The 23,546-nt window shown below is 42.0% G+C and overlaps 1 protein-coding gene across 1 annotated transcript in view; it reads right to left on the bottom strand.

The window, feature by feature from the left end:
• LOC109902733 (carboxyl-terminal PDZ ligand of neuronal nitric oxide synthase protein) overlaps positions 1-23,546 on the bottom strand; it is a 170,227-nt gene that overhangs the window by 123,633 nt on the left and 23,048 nt on the right. The gene's annotated exons all lie outside the window — the stretch shown is intronic.

Genomic DNA, 23,546 nt, shown 5'->3' with positions numbered 1-23,546 from the left:
AAGGCACACACACACACACAGGCACAAGCACATATGAGCTTGCATACACTTTCCTACAGAATTTTTTAACTTTAAATACACATGCCATACCTTTGTGCTACCTAGCTATCAAGTGACAGTCAAATTATGCAGTTCTGTCCAACTTTGTGAGATAAAACTTAGTAACTCCCTTCCGTCCTACTTTTCACATGAGTACTGAGTTCCATTAGTGAGTACCTGCTTTGCAGTGGCACCCAATCTCATGGCTGGTCCCCAGCCCTGGGGCTTCTGATGATAAATGAACTTAGTTAATAACCAGTCATAAAATATTATTTGTGCGACATTATTAAGAGGAAATTACTTCTGGTTGATGGACCCATTAGCAGTGAACAGTAACACATCTTACTTAGATATTGTTAACGGTAAATGCACCCAGTACTGATGCACGTTTAATGGAGTCATTTCTCAAAAACAGGAATTAAAAAGTTTAATTCATCATAAACTAATATGGACATCAATTTCAGCATATTATTTCAGGTAGCCTGTAAGTTATAGCTACTGTAATGATTAACTAGGCTATATCATGCCAGGACTCCACACAAAACCTAACTGTACGTAAAGGGATTTCAATTGGGTAGAATGTGTGAGGACTTTCAAGAAATTACATCATGACTTAAAGCTGCAATATGTCATTTTTTGGCCAACCTGACCAAATCCACATAGAAATGTGAGTTATAAGGCCTCCCAAGTGGCACAGCGGTCTAAGCGCTGCATCGCAGTGTTGCAGCGTCACTACAGCCTGGGGTTTGTTTGTTTGTGTCACAACCAGCCGTGACTGGGAATACCATTGGGCGGCGCACAATTGGTCCAGCGCCGTCCGGGTTAGGCAGGAGGGGCTTTCCTTTGCTCATTGCGCTCTAGCGACTCTTTGTGGCAGGCCGGGCATCTGCAGGCTGAATTCGGTCATCAATTGAACGATGTTTCCTCCGACACGAGCAGCCGGTTAAGCGAGCAGGTGTTATAAATCGCAGTTTGGCGGGTCATGTTTCGGGGGACGCATGACTCGACCTTTGCCTCTCCCGAGCCCATTGGGGAGTTGCAACGATGAGACTAGATCGTTAGGAGATGCTGTGGCAATGCTCAACTGGTGTCGCTCATTCAGCCGACAGAAACTTTCAACCGGTTCTCCCCATTAAGCAGTGAGTCGGAGTCAGAGGCCGAGCCTTCTCTGGTCTCTACTCCTCCCGTTACGGGGTCTGAGACGCCGAAGCCTCCCACCATTAGCTCTGACAAATTGAAAACCCTAGTCATTGGTGACTCCATTACCTGCAGTATTAGACTTCGAACGAATCATCCAGCGATCTTACACTGTTTACCAGGGGGCAGGGCTACCGACGTTAAGGCTAATCTGAAGATGGTGCTGTTTAAAGCTAAATCTGGCAAGTGTAGAGAGTATAGGGATATTGTTATCCACGTCGGCACCAACGATGTTAGGATGAAACAGTCAGGGGTCACATAGCTTCAGCGTGTAAATCAGCAAGAAAGATGTGTCGGCATCGAGTAATTGTCTCTGGCCCCCTCCCAGTTAGGAGGAGTGATGAGCTCTACAGCAGAGTCGCACAACTCAATCGCTGGTTGAAAACAGTTTTCTGCCCCTCCCAAAATATATAATTTGTAGATAATTGGCCCTCTTTCTGGGACTCACCCACAAACAGGACCAAGCCTGGCCTGTTGATGAGTGACAGACTCCATCCTAGTTGAAGGGGTGCTGTCATCTTACCTATGAAAATAGACATGGCTCTAACTCCCCAAGCTCCAAAATGAGATAGGTTGCAGGCTGCCAGCTTAGTGGAGTCTGCCACTAGCACAGTCAGTGTAGTCAGCTCAGCTATCCCCATTGAGACAGTGTCTGTGCCTCGACCTGGGTTGGGCAAAACTAAACATGGCGGTATTCGCCTTAGCAATCTTACTGGAATAAAGACCTCCTCCATTCCTGCCATTTAAAAAAATATATTATTATTATTTTTTAAATAACTAAATTTTACCCCCTTTTTCTCCCCAATTTCATGGTATCCAATTGTTTAGTAGCTAGGCTCGGGAGAGACGAAGGTTGAAAGTCATGCATCCTCTGATACACAACCCAACCAAGCCACCCTGCTTCTTAACAGGTCTTAACACAGCGCGCATCCAACCTGAAGCCAGCCGCACCAATGTGTTGGAGGAAACACTGTGCACCTGGAAGCCTGACTGAAACATGGCTTAAGCCTGATGAATGTAGTGTGTTAAATGAGGCCTCACCTCCTGGTTACCCTAGTGACCATATCCCCCGCGCATCCCGCAAAGGCAGAGGTGTTGCTAACATTGATGGCAAATTTCAATTTACAAAAAAAAAAGAAGTTTGTCTTTTGAGCTTCTAGTCGTGAAATCTATGCAGCCTACTCAATCCCTTTTTATAGTTACTGTTTGTAGGCCTCCTGGGCCATATACAGCGTTCCTCACTGAGTTCCCTGAATTCCTATCGGACCTTGTAGTCATGGCAGATAATATTCACATTGTTGGTGACTTTAATATTCACACGGAAAAGTCCACAGACCCACTCCAACAGGCTTTCGGAGCCATCATCAACTCGGTGGGTTTAGTCCAACATGTCTCTGGACCTACTCACTGCCACAGTCATATTCTGGACCTAGTTTTGTCCCGTGGAATAAATGCTGTGGATCTTAATGTTTTTCCTCATAATCCTGGACTATCGAACCACCATTTTATTATGGTGCAATCGCAACAAAAACAAACAAATCTGCTCGGACACCAACCAAGGATCATCAAAAGTCGTGCTATAAATTCTCGGACAACACAAAGATTCCTAGATGCCCTTCCAGACTCCCTCCGCCTACCCAATGACGCCTCTGCCTACCCAATGACGCCTACAAACATCAGTTGAGGAACTCAATTTAACCGTGCACAATACCCTAGATACAGTCGCACCCCTAAATTTGCTTACCGCCCCAATAGGTCCACAGACGACGCAATCGCAACCACACTGCACACTGCCCTATCCCATCTGGACAAGAGGAATACCTATGTGAGAATGCTGTTCATCGACTACAGCTCAGCATTTAACACCATAGTACCCTCCAAACTCATCATCAAGCTCGAGACCCTGGGTCTCGACTCCGCCCTGTGCAACTGTGTACTGGACTTCCAGATGGGCCGCCCCCAGGTAGTGAGGGTAGGTAACAACATCTTCACCCCGCTGATCCTCAACACCGGAGCTCCACAAGGGTGCGTTCTGAGCCCTCCCCTGTACTCCCTGTTCACCCACGACTGTGTGGCCATGCACCCCTCCAACTCAATCATCAAGTTTGCAGACGACATTACAGTGTTAGGCTTGATTACCAACAACAACGAGACGGCCTACAGGGAGGAGGTGAGGGCCCTCGGAGTGTGGTGTCAGGAAAATAACCTCACACTCAACGTCAACAAAACAAAGCCGATGATCGTGGACTTCAGGAAACAGCAGAGGGAGCACCCCCCTATCCACATTGACGGGACAGTAGTGGAGAGGGTAGAAAGTTTAAAGTTCCTCGGCGTACACATCACAGACAAACTGAATTGGTCCATCCACACAGACAGTGTGGTGAAGAAGGCGCAGCAGCGCCTCTTCAACCTCAGGAGGCTGAAGAAATGTGTCTTGTCACCAAAAGCACTCACAAACTTTTACAGATGCACAATTGAGAGCATCCTGTCGGGCTGTATCACTGCCTGGTAAGGCAACTGCTCCACCCACAACCATAAGGCTCTCCAGAGGGTAGTGAGGTCTGCACAACGCATCACCGGGGGCAAACTACCTGCCCTCCAGGACACCTACACCACCCGATGTCACAGGAAGGCCATAAAGATCATCAAGGACAACAACCACCCAAGCCACTGCCTGTTCACCCCGCTATCATCCAGAAGGCGAGGTCAGTACAGGTGCATCAAAGCAGGGACCGAGAGACTGAAAAACAGCTTCTATGTCAAGGCCATCAGACTGTTAAACAGCCACTACTAACATTGAGTGGCTTCTGCCAACATACGGACTCAACTCCACTTTAAAAATGGAAAAAATGTATGTAAAAAATGTATCACTAGCCACTTTAAACAATGCCACTTAATATAATGTTTACATACCCTACATTCTCATCTCATATGTATATACTGTACTCTATACCATCTACTGCATCTTGCCATCTTTATGTAATACAAGGACCACAGGAGGAGGCAGGTAGCTGGGTCCAGGGGCAGGCAGAAGGTCATACACAGGGGGTCCAAAAGGGCAACAGTACAGGCAGGGAATAGGCGCTGTTAGTGAGGCGGGCAAAAACTATCATACACAGGAGGAGTAACTCAAGGGAAAACCAGTGCCCCGAAAGACATGTGACACAAAACAAACAATACCTCACAGTGATGGGGTGCAAAGAACTGAACTAAATAGTGTGTGATAATGACATACAGGTGTGTGAACAGGTGATTAGAATTCAGGTGATTGGGATCTGGAGAGTGAGCTGCGTTCAGGGGATCTAGTTGTTTGAGACTTTGTGCTGGAAAGTGGGCTGGAAAGTGAGCTACGTTCAGGGGATCTACGTGTTTGAGGGTTCTAGTTGGAAGCAGACGTTACAGGTACAATGATTCTCTACACTTTAGTTGCTTGTTTTTTCACATAAACTGAAATTAGGAATTTTTGCAACCAGGAAATGGTGGAGCTATTTCTGTATAATGCATCTTTAAAGAATTGTTCTCTGTACACAAGAAACAGGACCCCTTCTCTTATGCAAATATTCAAACCTCACCTGTCACTTCCCCAGGTCCATTCTCCTGGTGTGGAAAGACAAATTATCCAACCATATTCACTGTCCAGTCAAACACAATCACATCCCATTGTAATTTCCAATGAAAACAGCGTATGTTCTTCTAGCTAACCGCCCCTCTGGCTTGATAAACGTGCGAGGCAAACTAGTTTTGATTGATTTCAGAGCCAAAGTAATTATATTCTGCAAACCACTCAATGGCCCTGAAGATCCATAATTTGTCTCTGAAATAACAAGGCATCTATCTTAACACATTAGAGTCAAGGAGAGAGTGTGAGCCTCTATTACCACAAACACCACTGTGTTATAACTCTGATCAAGAGGCCCGCAGCATCCAGACCCTCTCACGCATGCACACACACCTCCAAACTCCAATCCCTGACAGGATAGATCAGATTCTGCTCGTCTCTTCATATCACCACTCCTCCTATTGGATTTAATTTAGCAGAGAGAGATCACTGCCAGCTGATTGTCTCAGAAGACAGCCTCTTTCTGCCATTTCAGTGACTGGAGAGATGCATTAAACACCCCAGGGAACAAGGCACATAGCCCTTATGGGATATATTTAGGCTAACTGAAAACAAAAATATGGGGCACACATCTCGAGAATAACATAGACTACTCAACATACACCACACTGATATCATGTCTGGGTGCATATATGCAGCACACATACTCATTCCACATATAGCAACTCTACTTCACTTCACCCTACCTACATGTACAAATTACCTCGACTTACCTCCGCATATTGACTCGCTTCCGGTACCCCTTGTATGAAGCCTCGTTATTGCTATTTTATTGTGTTACTTTTTATTGTTATTTTTTTACTTTAGTTTATTTTGCAAATATTTTCTTAACTCTAGTTCTTGAACTGAATTGTTGGTTAATTTTATTTTATTTGCTTTGATACACCCCCCCCCCCCCCCCCCTCAGTTTTTCACTGTTCCTGACATTTAATCCCAGTAAAAAGTCCCTGTCTTAGGTCAGTTAGGATCACCACGTCATTTTAAGAATGTGATATGTCAGAATAATAGTAGAGAATTATTTATTTCAGCTATTATTTCTTTCATCACATTCCCAGTGGGTCAGAAGTTTACATACACTCAATTAGTATTTGGTAGCATTGCCTTTAAATTGTTTTACTTGGGTCAAACGTTTAGAGTAGCCTTCCACAAGCTTCCCACAAAAAGTTGGGTGAATTTTGTCCCATTCCTCCTGACAGAGCTGGTGTAACGGAGTCAGGTTTGTAGGCCTCCTTGCTCACACACACTTTTTCTGTTCTGCCCACAAATTTTCTATAGCACTGAGTTCAGGGCTTTGTGATGGCCACTCCAATACCTTGACTTGGTTGTCCTTAAGCTATTTTTGGGATAGGGGACAGCATTTTCACTTTTGGATGAATAGCGTGCCCAGAGTATGCTAATATACACATATTAGTATTAGTATTGGATAGAACACACTCTGAAGTTTCTAAAACTGTTTGAATGATGTCTGTGAGTATAACAGAACTCATATGGCAGGCGAAAACCTGAGAAAAATCCAACCAGGAAGTGGGACATCTGAGGTTTGTAGTTTTTCAAAGCTTGGCATACCAAATATCAAAGCTTGGCATACACATTAAGATATGGATAAAGTTGCACTTCCTACGGCTTCCACTAGATGTCAACCGTCTTTATAAACTTGAATGAGGATTCTACTATAAAGGAGGGGCTCATGAGACTTCTTTGAGTCAGTGGTCTGGCAGAGTGCCTTGGTCTCATGATGCGCGCTCCCGACAGAGTTACCTCTCGTTCCAGTGCTTTTCTGAAGACAAAGGAATTCTCCGGTTGGAACATTATTTATGTTTTATGTTAAAAACATCCTAAAGATTGATTCTATACATCGTTTGACATGTTTCTAAAGGACTGTAACGGAACCTTTAGAGTTTTTGTCTGGATGAAGTGCCTGCGCCTGATAAAGATGGATTACTGGGCTGAACACGCTAACAAGTGGCTATTTGGACATAAATTACGGACTTTATGGAACTTTATGGAACAAATCAGTCATTTATTGTCGACCTGGGATTCCTGGGAGTGCCTTCTGATGAAGATCATCAAAGGTAAGTGAATATTTATGGTGTTGTTTCTAACTAAGTTGACTACAAAATGGCAGATATGCCTCTGGCTGTTTTGGGCTCTGAGCGTCGTTCTCAGATTATGCTTTTTCCGTAAAGTTTAAAAAAAATCTGACACAGCGGTTGCATTAAGGAGAAGTCTATATTTAATTCTGTGAATAACACTTGTATCTTTTATCAGTGTTTATTATGAGTATTTCTGCAAAATCACAGGATGTTTTGGAATCAAAACATTACTGCATGTAAGGTGCCAATGTAAACGGAGATTTTTGGATATAAATATGCACATTATCGAGCAAAACATACATGTATTGTGTAACATGATGTCCTATGAGTCTCATCTGAAAAATATCATCAAAGGTTACTGATGAATTTTATCTATATTTCTATATTGCTTTTTGTGACTCCTACCTTTGGCTGGGAAAATGGCTGTGTGTTTTTTCGACTTGGCTATGACCTAACATAATCATATGTGGTGCTTTTGCTGTAAAGCATTTTTTAAATCAGACACGATGGGTAGATTAACAAGATGTTTAGATTAACAAGATGTTTATCTTTCATTTGCTATATTGGACTTGTTAATGTGTGAAAAAATATTTTTGAATTTCGCGCACTGCCTTTTCAGCGGAATGTTCGCTAGAAAGGTTAAGGCATTTTGCCACAACTTTGGAAGAATGCTTGGGGTCATTGTCCATTTGGAAAACCCATTTGCGACCAAGCTTTAACTTCCTGACTGATGTCTTGAGACGTTGCTTCAACATATCCACACAATTCTCCTGCCTCATAATGCCATCGATTTTCTGAACTGCATCAGTCCCTCCTGCAGCAAAGCACCCCCACAACATGATGCTGCCACCCCCGTGTTTCATGGTTGGGATGGTGTTCTTCGGCTTGCAAACCTCCCCCTTTTTCCTCCTAACATAACGATGGTCATTATGGCCAAACAGTTCGATTTTTGTTTCATCAGACCAGAGGACATTTCTCCAAAAAGTATGATCTTTGTCCCCATGTGCAGTTGCAAACCGTAGTCTGGCTTTTTTGGAGCAGTGCTTCTTCCTGTTGTATTCGGCGCATGTGATTTGATTATTCTAAAATGTATTACATTGTTTTTTTCCCCCTCATCAATCGACACACAATGCCCCATAATGACAAACAAAAACAGGTTTTTAGACATTTTTCCAAATGTATTAAAAATAAAAAACAGTAACATTACATTTACCTAAGTATTCAGACCCTTTACTGAGTACTTTGTTGAAGCACCTTTGGCAGCGATTACAGCAAAAAGCTTGGCACCCCTGTATTTGGGGAGTTTCGCCCATTCTTCTCTGTAGATCCTCTCAAGCTGTCAGGTTGGATGGGGAGCGACCCTGCACAGCTATTTTCAGGTGTCTCCAGAGATGTTAGATCGGGTTCAAGTCCGGGCTCTGACTGGGCAACTCAAGGACATTCAGAGACTTGTCCCGAAGCCACTCCTGCTTAGTCTTGGCTGTGTGCTTAGGGTCGCCTTTCCAAATCATGTCCAATCAATTGAATTTACCACAGGTGGACTCCAATCAAGTTGTAGTAACATCTCAAGCATGATCAATGGAAAAAGGATACACCTGAGCTCAAGTCTCATAGCAGGGGGTCTGAAAAGGGGTCTGAATACTTATTTAAATAAGGTATTTCTGTTTTTTTTTTTTTAGGAATTTGTCATTATGGGGCATTGTGTGTAAATTGATGAGGGATTTAAAAAAAAATCCATTTTAGAATAAGGCTGTAACAAAGCAAAATGTTGAATAAGTCAAGGGGTCTGAATACTTTCCAAATGCACTGTATGTTTCATTCTTCTAATCTACCTCTCCTTGGGTGAGAGATGTTCATGCTCTGCTCTGTAGTTCCATTAGTTCTGCACCCTTGTTTCACAGTTCGTCAACAATTGAAAGAGAGAAAGCAAGAGATATGGAGATGAATGGTGTGTGTGTGTGTGTGTGTGTGTGTGTGTGTGTGTGTGTGTGTGTGTGTGTGTGTGTGTGTGTGTGTGTGTGTGTGTGTGTGTGTGTGTGTGTGTGTGTGTGTGTGTGTGTGCGAGTGTGAGAGAGAGCGAGAAAAAAGATAATTACTTGACACATTGGAAATAATTAACAAAAAAACAGAGAGAGTACACAGTGGCAGAATACCTGACCCAAACTTAAGGAAAGCTTTGACTATGTACAGGCTCAGTGAGCATAGCCTTGCTATTGAGAAAGGCCGCCGTAGGCAGACATGGCTCTCAAGAGAAGACAGGCTATGTGCTCACTGCCCACAAAATGAGGTGGAAACTGAGCTGCACTTCCTAACCTCCTGCCCAATGTATATTAGAGAGACATATTTCCCTCAGATTACACAGATCCACAAAGAATTCAAAAACAAATCCAATTTTGATATCTACTTGATGAAATTCCACAGTGTGCCATCAAAGCAGCAAGATTTGTGACCTGTTGCCACAAGAAAAGGGCAACCAGTGAAGAACAAACACCATTGTAAATAGCACCCATATTTATGCTTATTTATTTTCCCTTGTGTACTTTAACCATTTGTACATTGTTACAACACTGTATATATATATATATATGACATTTGTAATGTCTTTATTGTTTTGAAACCTCTGTGAGTGTAATATTTACGGTTAATTTTTATTGTTTATTTCACTTTTGTATATCTACCTCACTTGCTTTGGCAATGTTAACACATGTTTCCCATGCCAATAAAGCCCCTTGAATTGAATTGAGAGAGAGAGAGAGCTCTTTCGTAGCACTGTCTGTGCATTCGTCACTGATTCACTCTGACGTACCATCACCTCAGGATGAGTCTGGCTATGGGCTTTATCAACACCTTCAAACACTGACATCCCAGATCACATAGTGACTGAGCCAGCTCTCAGTCCGTCAGATATGCTTCTGTTAACTGCAGCCATTGTGTGCTATGACCACAGAGCTGGGTTTAAACAGCCAGTGTTTTGCTGGGCACAAAGCATGATTAAACACTGTAATCATCATCCAATTATAACACTCTAAATGGGTTGATGGTGAATTATTTGGAGTGCTTGACTAGACATGTTATAGCCCAGCCCTGCCATTACCCAGGCCATCAGTGATAACACTTAAGACAGAGATCACACTGGGTCAAATCTCAGCTTAGACATATCGGCTGGCAGACCAAAATGGACGCAATATCAAATGAGCTGACTGTATTACACAACAACAACAACACTGGTCACAATGCTGTCATTATACACTTCATAACAGAGGGAAATGCTGGACATAAGGATATTGACGATGAAGATTAATAGGCTATAAATTGTGTTTACATAGGGGCAATTCTATGGTAACAGAGCGATGCTGAGACTAAAATTTGTCACAAACAAAACCAATGATTGCAAAATCAAACAAACCACACAACTATGCACAAGGACTACTTTTAAGAATTTCCACAGAAAACTTTACAACACATTTACTTGAAGAACAGTTCAGATGCAAAGTTTGGTAACAGAATGATGCCACAAACAGCAAACCGTCATTCTTTTAGCAAACTTTCTTCAAGTAAATGTTTTTATTTTTTATGAAATTCTTCGAAGTAGTCATTGTGCATACAATGGTATGGTTTGCAATAATTGGTAATGTGAGTCTCAGCATCACTCTGTTACTGTGGAATTGTCCATATTGCTTTAATCTAAGTGTCAGCCAGATTCTAATTCAACCCATGTTGAACAAATGTGCATCCACTTCATAGTTATGACTGTATACCGAAACTGGAATATTGGGGATCTTTGGCTGAACTTGGTAGCTTGTCATGTAGTTCTAGCTGTATCAATGGCCTGGGGATTCTGAAAGCATTGATTCTGAGTCTGTGTAATAGGATGAAAGCAGGCATTCTACTGAGGCCCTAATTCTAAAGAGACATGATAGATTACACTTCTATCTGAGCTAGTAACTTCCCTCCACTGACTGGCTCTGCTGTGAAATAATTATCCAGTAGTAATCCTCTGAAAGGAGAGGTTCAAAGACCTGGCAGGCACGCAGGAGCAGAGGAAGCCAGACCAAAAATACTAGATTAATTGATCTTTAATATAGAGGCCCAAGAAACATGGTTTCAAACTGGCTGACTTAGTTTTGGGTAGCTGTTGGTCGTCTGTAGAGATTTAGGATCCGCTTACCCAAAACTATTATGGAGCGTTAACTCAAAACTGACCATACATCAGTGTGCAGAGGCAACATCAGTCTACTGCCCAAGCTCTAAACAGAATTGCCTGTGAGGCAGGCAAAAGTACACCACAAGTATGTGGACACCTGCTCTTCAAACATCTCATTCCAGTCTGCGTTCCAATTCATCCCAAAGGTGTTCGATGGGGTTGAGGTCAGGGCTCTATGCAGGCCAATCAAGTTCGTCCACATCTCAACAAACCATTTTTCTATGGACCTCGCTTTGTGCACGGGGGCAATGTCATGCTGAAACAGGAAAGGGCCGTCCCACAAAGTTGGAAGCACAGAATCGTCTAGAATGTAATTGCATGCCGTAGCGTTAAGATTTTCCTTCACTGGAACGAAGGGGCTTAGCCCGAACCACGAATAAAAGCTCCAGGCCATTATTCAACCTCCACCGAAATTTACAGTTGGCACTATATATATATTTGGGCAGGTAGCTTTCTCCTGGCATCCGCCAAACCTAGATTTGTCCGTCGGACTTCCAAATGGCGAAGAGTTATTCATCACTCCAGAGAACGCTTTCCACTGCTTCAGAGCCCAATGGCGGCGAGCTTTACACCACTCCAGCCCACGCTTGGCAGTGCGCATGGTGATCTTAGGCTTGTGTGCGGCTGCTCGGCAATGGAAACCCATTTCATGAAGCTCCTGACAAACAGTTCTTGTGCTGACGTTGCTTCCAGAGACAGTTTGGGAATTGGTAGTGAGTGTTGCAACCAAGGACAGACTTCAGCACTCGGCGGTCCTGTTCTGTGAGGTTGTGTGGCTTACCACTTCGCGGCTAAGCCGTTGTTGCTCTTAGACATTTACACTTCACAATAACAGCAGTTACAGTTGACCGGGGAAGCTCTAGCAGGGCAGAAATTTGACAAACTGACTTGCTGGAAAGGTGGCATCCTATGACGGTGCCGCGTTGAAAGTTACTGAGCTCTTCAGTACGGACCATTATACTGCCAATGTTTATCTATGGAGATTGCATTTCTGTGTGCTCGATTTTATCTACCTGTCAGCAACGGGTGTGGCTGAAATAGTCAAGACACTCATTTGAAGGGGTGTCCACATGCTTTGTATACTGGTGTATATTGTGGTCCAGCCAGGTAAACATATTAAAACCAGTTAACACTGAGAAGCATTGGAGTATCTATGAGCAACGAGCAATGGTTCACTCTGGAGAGAAGAGAACAAGTTCATTCAACTGTCTAAATAGTGTATCGAATATGGCTGCCAGACAACTTCCCTCCTGATTCTTATTCCTCGGACATATCCAATCAGAGAGAAGGTCGTGGCTCTGGTTAGTGGAGAGGTGATTGGCATTCTCAGCGTCACCAGTGAAAGTGTGAATAATTATGTATATAAACAGTGTTATCGGAGCGGATAGCGTATGACAAGCAGAGAGAGATGAGGGAATGAATCATGCTATGGAGTGCCATGGAGCCACCGGTCACAGGCTCATCCTATTCTATTAGAGAACAATCACAATCTAATGGGAAGGCCATATTACTAGTGGAGCAATACGATAGGCCTCTGCCTCCCAACCCAACACCAAGTATTGAATGCACACACATACACCCTCCCTCTTTCAAAAACCACTATAATCGAGGGCTGTGCTTTACTCCTGCTGTCCACTACTCTACTGCTACTGCCAACCCCTGATCCATTACTGCATGAACAATGGGGAAGGGGAGTAGGGAATGAAAAGGGGAAGTGACTTTAAGGAATAAGGGGGAGGGCACTTTGACATTTAACTACAAATGTTTTATGTATTTTGGTATTGGTGCCAGTTTCACACCATTGTGTGAGCTGCCTCGTTAAACCCTTCCTATTATGGATTAGAGGAATAATGGTCCTTGACTAACGGTATACTGCGTGTATGGTAGAAGTGGACACTTAGAGGTTAAATAGTTGACAATGTTTTAGAGCAGGTATTCTCAAACTGGGGTTGCGCGAATGCCGTCGGGGGTATGCCAAATAAAAATGTGATTCACATTTTCCAACGGCGCTATACATTTGGGTGAGGTTTCTTTCTCGCCCGAGTAACCTCGTTTCACTGCCAAAAATCTAATTAAACCATCTAGTGTTCAGCAAAATAACAACACAATGTCAAATACAGGTAGCCTAGTCAAATAATTAACAACCAATCACATAAACCGTTACTCTCTCGCGGGAATTCCACTAACTGCCTCGTATGTAGCCAAACGTAGCTGCTGCTCATGTTGGTATCTGTACTGATGGCGCAAAAGCCATGACAGGGAGACATAGCGGAGTGGTAACGCACGTGCAAGCAGTTGCTCCCGACGCCCTTGGGTACACTGTAGCATCCACCGAGAGGCTCTTGCTGCCAAGGGAATGCCTGACAACTTGAAAGACATTTTGGACACTACAGTGAAATTGGTTAACTTTGTTAAAGCAAGGCCCCTGAACTCTCGTGTATTTTCTGCACTATGCAAAGATATGGGAAGTGACCATGTAACGCTTTTACAACATACAGAAGAAGTGCGCTGGTTATCAAGAGGCAAAGTATTGACACGTATGTTTTTTAATTGAGAGACGAGCTTAACGTTTTCTTAATTTTCACTTGTCTGACCGTTTGCATGAGGACAAGTTTCTCACACGACTGGCCTATCTGTGTGATGTTTTTTCTCGCCTGAATGAGGGACTCTCTGCAACTATATTCAATGTGCGGGACAAAACTGAGGCTATAATTAAGAAGTTGGAGCTCTTCTCTGTCTGCATTAACAAGGATGGTCTTTCCATCATTGTATTATTTTTTTGTGTGCAAATGAACTCAAGCTTACGGACAACGTCAAATGTGATATAGCGAAGCACCTGAGTGAGCTGGGTGCACAATTACGCAGGTACTTTCCCGAAACGGAAGACACAACCAATTGGACTCGTTATCCCTTTCATGACCTGCCTCCAGTCCACATACCAAATTCGGAACTACAGAGCCTCATCTAAATTGCAACAAGCGGTTCTGTGAAAAATGAATGTAATCAGAAGCCACTGCCAGATTTGTGGATAGGGCGCTCAGAGTATCCTGCCTTGGCAAATTGCGCTGTTAAGACACTGATGCCCTTTGCAACCACGTACCTATGTGAGAGTGGATTCTCGGCCCTCACTAACATGACATTTAAGACTGAGACTCTCCAATACAACCCAACATTGCAGAGTTATGTGCATCATTTCAAGCACCCCTTCTCATTAACCTGTGGAGATTTATTCAGAATTTGATGAACAAATAAGGTTTTACATAAAAGAAGGTTAACCTCTCTGTGCACTGAACCCGTTAGCGGGATTAAATTCGACAACATACGGTGATCGCTACATATGTAACTGCATTCCTCCTCCTCTTCTGAGGAGGAGAAGCGAGAAGGATCGGAGGACCAATGCGCAGGGTGGTAAGTGTCCATAACGTTTATTTAAAGACATAAACTGAACACTATAAAACAATAAACGTGAAACGAACAAAACCGAAACAGTACTGTGTGGCAACAAACACAAACACGGAAAACAAACACCCACAACTCAAGTGAAACCCAGGCTACCTAAGTATGATTCTCAATCAGAGACAACTAACGACACCTGCCTCTGATTGAGAACCATACTAGGCTGAACTCAAAATCCCAACATAGAAAAACACACATAGACTGCCCACCCCAACTCACGCCCTGACCATACTAAATAAAGACAAAACAAAGGAAATAAAGGTAAGAACGTGACAACATAAATAGTCATATTAAACATTCATGAAAATACAAGTGGCTCACATGATACGAGAGTCTAGAATCCAACTGCGTTGTCAGATTTAAAAAGGATTTACTGCCAAAGAATACGATGCGATTATCTGAGGACAGAGCCCCATAAAAAAACTATTTTAACCAGCACAGGTGTAACAAAATCACAAATTGCAATAAAATAAACTGTTTACCTTTAACGATCTTCCTCTGTTTGCCATCCCAATGCTCATTGTTACACAATGAATGATCTTTTGTTTGATAAAATACATTTTTATAGCCTAACGCGAAACATTTTGTGAACCGCTTGTATCGTGAATTTCGTCTCACTCAATTTTCGATGACACATTCGATGTAAATACACACACTAAACGTGACTTTTCCAGTCATGTTTGGTTTCATTGCAATCAACTGGTTTGTTTGTAACAAAACCAAACTTGATGGGTCATTTCGCGGGACGTATTGACTGAAAGAAACCGATTTGAAGACAACAAATAATGACATCATTGTGCACCAATGATATGACCGCTGTTTCGTTGATTGACTGTATTTTAACCCAATGACCACTGATCGTCTTGAAATCTAGCTGGGTAGATAGCCAATGAGCTGAGGTAAACGGCAATATGTAATGGTTATGTGTTGGAAGACCAACCCATGTAGTAAACTCTGGCGTAAAGAGGGTCATTCGCCATTGAAGCTTCATACTGGAAGGAGCGCATGTTACGCACAGCATTTTTTTGGTAAAGCGCATCTTCAGCTGTTTATATATCAATCAGTATGGCGACTAAGTCAGGGAAAGCTAAATCTAAGTCTAGATATACAGATGTACACACAATTTTAGAAGAAATTGATCGGGAAAGTGAGAGAGATTGTTGGAGGACAACTCATTTAGCTAGCATAGCTTTGATTCCCAAATTGAGGATTATTTTTTGAACAGAGAGGACATTGTTTTGGACTGGTAAGTTCTTCACATGCTAATGCCGTTGTTTGAAATTAATAATATAAAATATAAAAATGTAGTACCAATATATAAAAATGTCATGAAATGTGAAAAGTTCACGTTGGCTATACATTGTGGGTGGGGGTATGTTTGTATGTATGTTTATGTGTGTATATATACATATTGTGGATTAGAGGGAGCATGGACGAGATGCGTGTGTCTGCCGCTCCACCCCACCCCCACATGAAATAGCCTATTTGCGGCTGTTGAGGGGAGTGCCCACAACAATGGCCAAAGTGAAATGCAGACAGGAGATACAGCTGGTCTGTTGTAATATAATAAAGACAGTAGATCTAGCTGGTCTGTCATAATATAAATGAGACAGTAGATCTAGCAGGTCTATTATAATATATTCAACCTTATGTTCCCTGTACTCTATATATATATATGTTTATTATACCTGTTGATACAGGGCTCAAATGTGAAACTATTCTAACTGAACATTTTCTTTCACAGTGACACTGACTCCGAACGGGAGCCCCCAGTTCCAAGGTGTCCATCCCCCACTGAAGCTGGTTCATCTAGCTCCTGCCACAAGTGGTGTTCATCTGCCCACATTTATTTCTGCAGGCATGGATGTGGCTCAGGGCCAAAAGGGCACAGCCTGGAGGCGTCGCTGTGTTCTTTGCAAAATGAAGTCCCCCATCACCCGCACCACATGCTTGGTGACCCTCTGCTTTACAGCAGAAAGAGACTGCTATGGCACCTGGCATCAGCAGCGCAATATTGTGTAGAGGACTGAGGGTCTTCCAAATATTGAAAGTGTTATTTTGTAAATGTATATATATTATTTTCATGTTTTTTCTCCATTTTTTGGGGGGGTGGGTGTTAGAATACCATTTTGGTATTTTGTATATAGTTATTCCATTCAAAATGTATAACTTCACCCAAGTTGGCCACTTGGGTACATTTGGGCTACTTGTGTGGGACACAATGATAATTGTCATGTAGCACACTCATTTTGGAGGTTATCATTCTGAAACTTTGCACAAGTACTGTTGCCCTCTTATGTTTTTCACTGAAATTGTCCCCATCATCCTATCTGAATGTTTGTTTTGTCTTGTTCATTTTAAAGCTCATGATACAACAATAAAAATGAAAAAACATATGTTTTTTTTCATTGTATTATCTAAACCAGATCTATTGTGTTATATTCTCCTACATTCAATTCACATTTACACAAACATCAGAGTGTTTTCTTTCAAATGAAACCAAGAATATGCATATCCTTGGTTCTGGGCCAGAGCTACAGGCAGTTAGATTTGGGTATGTCTTCAGGCGGAAATTGAAAAAAGTAGGGGGGGAATTAGCTGTAAGAATCGGAATGGCCGATTGATTAGGGCCGATTTAAAGTTTTCATAACAATCGTAAATCGGTATTTTTGGGCGCCAAGTTTTTATTTTGATTACTTTTTAAAAAATATACCTTTATTTAACTAGGCAACTCAGTTAAGAACACAATCTTATTTTCAATGACAGCCTAGGAACGGTGGGTTAACTGCCTTGTTCAGGGGCAGAACAACAGATTTTCACATTGTCAGGGGAATCCAATCTTGCAACCTTACAGTTAACTAGTCCAACGCTATAACCACCTGCCTCTCATTGCACTCCACGAGGAGCCTGCCTGTTACGCAAATGCAGTAGAAGCCAAGGTAAGTTGCTAGCTAGCATTAAACTCATCTTATAAAAAACAATCAATCAATCATAATCACTAGTTATAACTACACATGGTTGATGATATTACTTGTTTATCTAGCATGTCCTGCGCTGCACATAATCGATGCAACGCTGGGGGATGATTTAACAAAAGCGCATTTGCGTAAAAAAGCACAATCGTTGGACAACTATACCTAACCAAACACCAATGCCTTTCTTAAAATCAATACACATAAGTATATATTTTTAAACCTGCATATTTAGCTAAAAGAAATCCAGTTTAGCAGGCAATACTAACCAGGTGAAATTGTGTAATTTCTCTTGCGTTCATTGCACGCAGAGTCAGGGTATATGCAACAGTTTGGGCAGCCTGGCTCATTGCGAACTAATTTGCCAGAATTTTAGTAATTATGACATAACATTGAAGGTTGTGCAATGTAACAAGAATATTTAGACTTAGGAATGCCACCCGTTAGATAAAATACCGAACAGTTCCGTATTTCACTGAAAGAATAAACATTTTGTTTTTGAAATGATAGTTTACGGATTCGACCATATTAATGACCAAAGGCTCGTATTTCTGTGTGTTATTATGTTATAATTAAGTCTATGATTTGATAGAGCAGTCTGACTGAGAGATGGTAGGCAGTAGCAGGCTCGTAAGCATTAATTCAAACAGAACTTTCGTGCGCTTGCCAGCAGCTCTTCGCAAGCACAGCGCTGTTTATGACTTCAAGTCTATCAGCCTAAAGGCTGGTGTAACCGATGTGAAATGGCTAGCTAGTTAGCTGGGTGTGCGCTAATAGCGTTTCAAACGTCACGCTCTGAGACTTGGAGTAGTTATTCCCCTTGTGGCTTTTGTGGAGCGATGGGTAGCGATGGGTAACGATAATTTGAGTGTGGCTGTTGTCGATGTGTTCCTGGTTTGAGCCCAGGTAGGGGCGAGGAGAGGGACAGAAGATATACTGTTACACTGGCAATACTATAGTGCCTATAAGAACATCCAATAGTCAAAGGTATATGAAATACAAATGGTGTAGAGAGAAATAGTCCTATAAATACTATATTAACTACAACCTAAAACCTCTTACCTTGGAATATTGAAGTCTCATGTTAAAAGGAACCACCAACTTTCATATGTTCTCATGTTCTGAGCAAGGAACTCAAACGTTAATCGGTATCGGTATCAGCGTTGAAAAATCATAATCGGTCGACCTCTAGTGTGAACAGGTGATCCAAAGACAGGTGATCTGGAGAGTGAGCTGCGTTCAGGGGATCTATGTGTCTGAGAGTGAGAGCTGGAAGCAGACGTTACAGTATAATGATGGACTATTTGTTCTATTTCTATTTGTTTTGTCTATTTGTTTAAAATGTATCACTTGATGGTTTAATTTCAGAGGCAAATAATCATGGTATTTTGCAAAATGCTAAATATCCGCCTAACTCTCTGATAAATAAATAGTACTGCTAGGTTTGACACAGTCAAATGAAACAAACTATACTTTTTATCAAATTTACCAATTATACATTTGTGACATCAATATAAATTATAATTAAATACAGTAATATGAGATATGTAAAACATTTACATTTCACGTTTTAGTCATTTTACAGATGCTCTTATCCAGAGCGACTTACAGTACGTGCATTCATCTTAAGATAGGGGAGACAACCCCATATCACAGTCAAATATACAGGATACAAACAATCCAGAAGGACAACCATCTCTGCAGCACTCCACCAATCAGGCCTTTATGGTAGAGTGGCCAGACAGATGCCACTCCTCAGTAAAAGGCATGACAGCCCGCTTGGAGTTTGCCAAAAGGCACCTAAAGGACTCTCGGACCATGAGAAACAAGACACTCTGGTCTGATGAAACCAAGATTAAAATATTTTGCCTGAATAGCAAGGGTCACATCTGGAGGAAACCTGGCACCATCCCTACGGTGAAGCATGGTGGTGGCAGCATCATGCTGTGGGGGTGTTTTTCAGCAGCAGGGACTAGGAGACTTGTCAGGATCGAAGGAAAGATGAACAGAGCAAAGTACAGAGAGATCCTTGATGAAAACCTGCTCCAGAGCGCTCAGGACTTCTGACTAGGGCAAAGGTTCACCTTCCAACAGGACAACAGCCCTAAGCACATAGCTTAGGGACAAGTCTCTCGGGGCAAGTCTCTGAATGTCCTTGAGTGGCCCAGCCACAGCTCGGACTTGAACCCAATCAAACATCTCACCTGAAAATAGCTGTGCAGCGACGCTCCCCAACCAACCTGACATAGCTTGAGAGGATCTGCAGAGATGAATGGGAGAAACTCTGCCAAATACAGGTGTGCCAAGCTTGTAGAGTCATACACAAGAAGACTTGAGGCTGTAATCGCTGCCAAAGGTGCTTCAACAAAGTACTGAGTAAAGGGTCTGAATACTTATGTAAATGTGATATTTCCATTGTTTTTATTTTTTATACATTTGCAAAAATGTTTTTAAAAAACAGTTTTTGCTTTGTCATTATGGGGTATTGTGTGTAGATTGATGAAGGGGGGAAACAATGTAATACATTTTAGAATAAGGCTGTAACGTAACAAAATGTGGAAAATGTCAAGGGGTCTGAATACTTTCCGAATGCACTGTAGGTATATGGTTTCTTAAACTTTGCAATGAATGGTTTTTGCTTGGCATACATTCTTCCTACATACCCCTACAGTAAGAGAGGAAAACAGTGACACAAAACAATATGTGAGAGATACAGAGCGAGAGAGAGAGAGAGCGAGAGAGCGAGAGAGCGAGAGAGAGCGAGAGAGAGAGAGTTAGTTCCCAGAGCCTCGTCATAGCCGGGTCAAACAGGGCTAGCAGCTTGTCTGTATGACATGAATGTCTAGCGGCCGGAAGGAAGGTGATCCTCATTGGGACTAATTACACTGAGTTCCTCTAAGATGGCAGATTAAGCATTAAACAGACTTCGATGGACAGGGAGAGACACACACTGTAGCATCAAAACTCTTATGGGAAAGTTCCAGAACACACCAGAAAAATGTTCAAGATAGAATTAGAAAAGTAATGCCTCAGTACAATGCATGCAACAGCAAAGTTATACGTTTGCAGACTTGTAGGGCTATCTTGGAAGACAAGGTCATACAGTCCTTCATTCCCCTTCTTCCTTCCTGGTCTATATGATTTGTTAAACTTGCTCCTCTAGGTTTACCCCATCACACACACACCATTTTCATCCCGTGGTGTGTGTATGTTTGTGTGTGTGAGTCTCTCCACTAGGAAATGCTAGTACTTACACTCACATTTCCATGCCAGTGCAAAATACACTAGACATGGTGGTCTCTTTTTGTGTCGATACGATTAATTATGCGAGAAATGGTGGTGGAAACGCTTTTATGCGCAAATATTGATATAATAACCATCATATCAAAGTAAATTTGGAGGCAGGTGATGACATGTTGTGTGGTCCTCTCACTAAGACTTGTTGGGAAAGTATGCTGTTTATTAGGCTACAGACTAAATAAGTTATGTTGAACTTCACAGGGTGGTGAAAGTGCACAGTGATTAGCTTGATGCTAAATTCAAATAAATGTTGAGGATCTTATTCTGGTGGCATGATGATCGATGCTTGGCTGCTGACAAAAAAAAGAGGATTTATCTCTTTTGTCCATAATATTCTCATCATGTAGTAGCCTATACCTGCATTGTATCTGCCAGCTGTAGACTAGAGTGCACGTGTCAAGATCAGAGTTGGCCCATTTTCTATATAACGCAAACCAACGTTTTTTTTGTGACAAAACCATCAGTAGAGTTGAAAATGCGATGCCATTTAACTTGTATTTTTTATTTGGTACATGGGAATTTAACCACAGAAGTTATTTTTATGTTAACTACGTAATCATGCACAACCTTTCATCTGCAACAAGTCAATTTGATGGAAACATCTCTGGTGGGACAATGTGCATATTGTTTTCATGCAGATTTTAGAATACTAACATGAAAATTTGTCGCCAATTGGATGGAAACCTAGCTAATGAGTAAGACATGAGGAATCCAAAGATCTTGTCAAAAGCCACCAACAGACCCACCCCCCCCCACGGCAATCCCAACCCAACCCAACAAGTATACATTATCAGTTCTCTATGTCTGACAAGCAGTATGGAGCTGTGGCTCTGAGTATTGTTTCTTCATCCTATGTGATCTATTCTCAGTGAATTTGGTAATGTTTTTTTTCCCATGTTCAGAGAAATTAGTCATTGAAGTTGTTAGGTTTATGTCCTCTACATCCTGATATTACCAGGTTGTGATCAGTAGATGGTGCTGTTCCTGCTATTAGGTGTAAGGTTTGGTCCAATTCGGATCTTAGGTACTATATTCATTTAATATTATATGAATCCTATCCTAAAATTAAAATGGCCAATTTGGGTGCAATCAATTATCTTAATTTTTCGAGATCAAATTATATTTCAACAAAATAATGTTGCTAATCTTATCTGTTTCTAACAACATTTTCAAAACAATCTGAGATTGAAGGTGTCGAAATCCTATTTCTTGTGCTTTTTGAGGTGGAACAACCCAGAATCGTTCAAGGCACTTACAATATTAATAACAGTATGTATATTCTCAAAAACAGCCTAGCAATCCGGGCATACATTGAGCTGTCTATGTTTATGCCTTTTTTGAACATATTACCAGTTTGTGTTTTTCACGATCTGGTATGTAGCCTACATATAAACACACTGCAAAAAAGAGAGAGCATACATCGAGTACTCTCAGTGTATGCTAATACGTGTTTACATATTCACAATCGAGTTGTGGATAGGACTTTATTTTATGGCCAGGTCTATACAAAGAAATTATGTGGTAAAAATGTTCACAGTAATAAGGTGATCCTAGATCGATGCTTAGACACTTCTACCCTGAGCCCAGACTCGGCAGACGTCTCTTTCACTCGCACACAACGTCCTTGTTATATGCTACCCACACCGCATGCGCGCTTCCGTCCGTGTGCGCCATTGCATGCAAGTTGATTTTGTCCACCCACACCAGATGAAATTAGGACACGTAGGTTCAAAAATCAAAACAAACCAATTCTATTAATTTGGGGACAGGTCAAAAAGCATTAAACAATTAAGGCAATTTAGCTAGCTAGCTTGCTGTTGCTAGCTAATTTGTCCTGGGATATAAACATTGGGTTGTTATTTTACCTGAAATGCACAAGGTCCTCTACTCTGACAATTAATCCACAGATAAAACGGTCAACCGAGTTTGTTTCTAGGAATCTCTCCTCCTTTCTTCAGGCTACTTCTTCTTCTTCTCATCTATTGCTACTCATTGGACCCTATGATCACTCAGCTACACATGCTTCTCCCTAATGTCAATATGTCTTGTCTATTGCTGTTTTGGTTAGTGATTATTGTCATATTTCACTGTAGAGCCCCCAGCCCTTCCCAATATGCCTGAGATAGCTCTTTTGTTCCACCCCCCACACATGCGGTGACCTCACCTGGCTTAACTGCCCCCAGCACCACTCGCATTCCCCAGGCACTCTCATTTGTTGACTTCTGTAACCGTAAAAACCTTGGTTTCATGCATGTTAACATTAGAAGCCTCCTCCCTAAGTTTGTTTTATTCACTGCTTTAGCACACTCCGCCAACCCTGATGTCCTAGCCGTGTCTGAATCCTGGCTTAGAAAGGCCACCAAAAATACTGAAATGTCTATCCCCAACTACAACATTTTCCGACAAGATATAACTGCCAAAGGGGGCGGAGTTGCTACATTTAAAAATCCACCTTTCCAGAAACAAGTTTCTTACCGTTCCTGCTTGTTATAGACCCCCCTCAGTCCCCAGCTGTGCAATGGACACCATATGTGAATTGATTGCCCCCCATCTATCTTCAGAGTTCGTACTGTTAGGTGACCTAAACTGGGATATGCTTAACACCCCGGCCGTCCTACAATCTAAGTTAGATGCCCTCAATCTCAGACAAATTATCAAGGAACCTA

Source organism: Oncorhynchus kisutch, linkage group LG13 (genome assembly GCF_002021735.2).
Source record: "Oncorhynchus kisutch isolate 150728-3 linkage group LG13, Okis_V2, whole genome shotgun sequence".
Classification (NCBI taxonomy): domain Eukaryota; kingdom Metazoa; phylum Chordata; class Actinopteri; order Salmoniformes; family Salmonidae; genus Oncorhynchus; species Oncorhynchus kisutch.
This window is presented reverse-complemented; position numbering and strand designations above follow the sequence as displayed.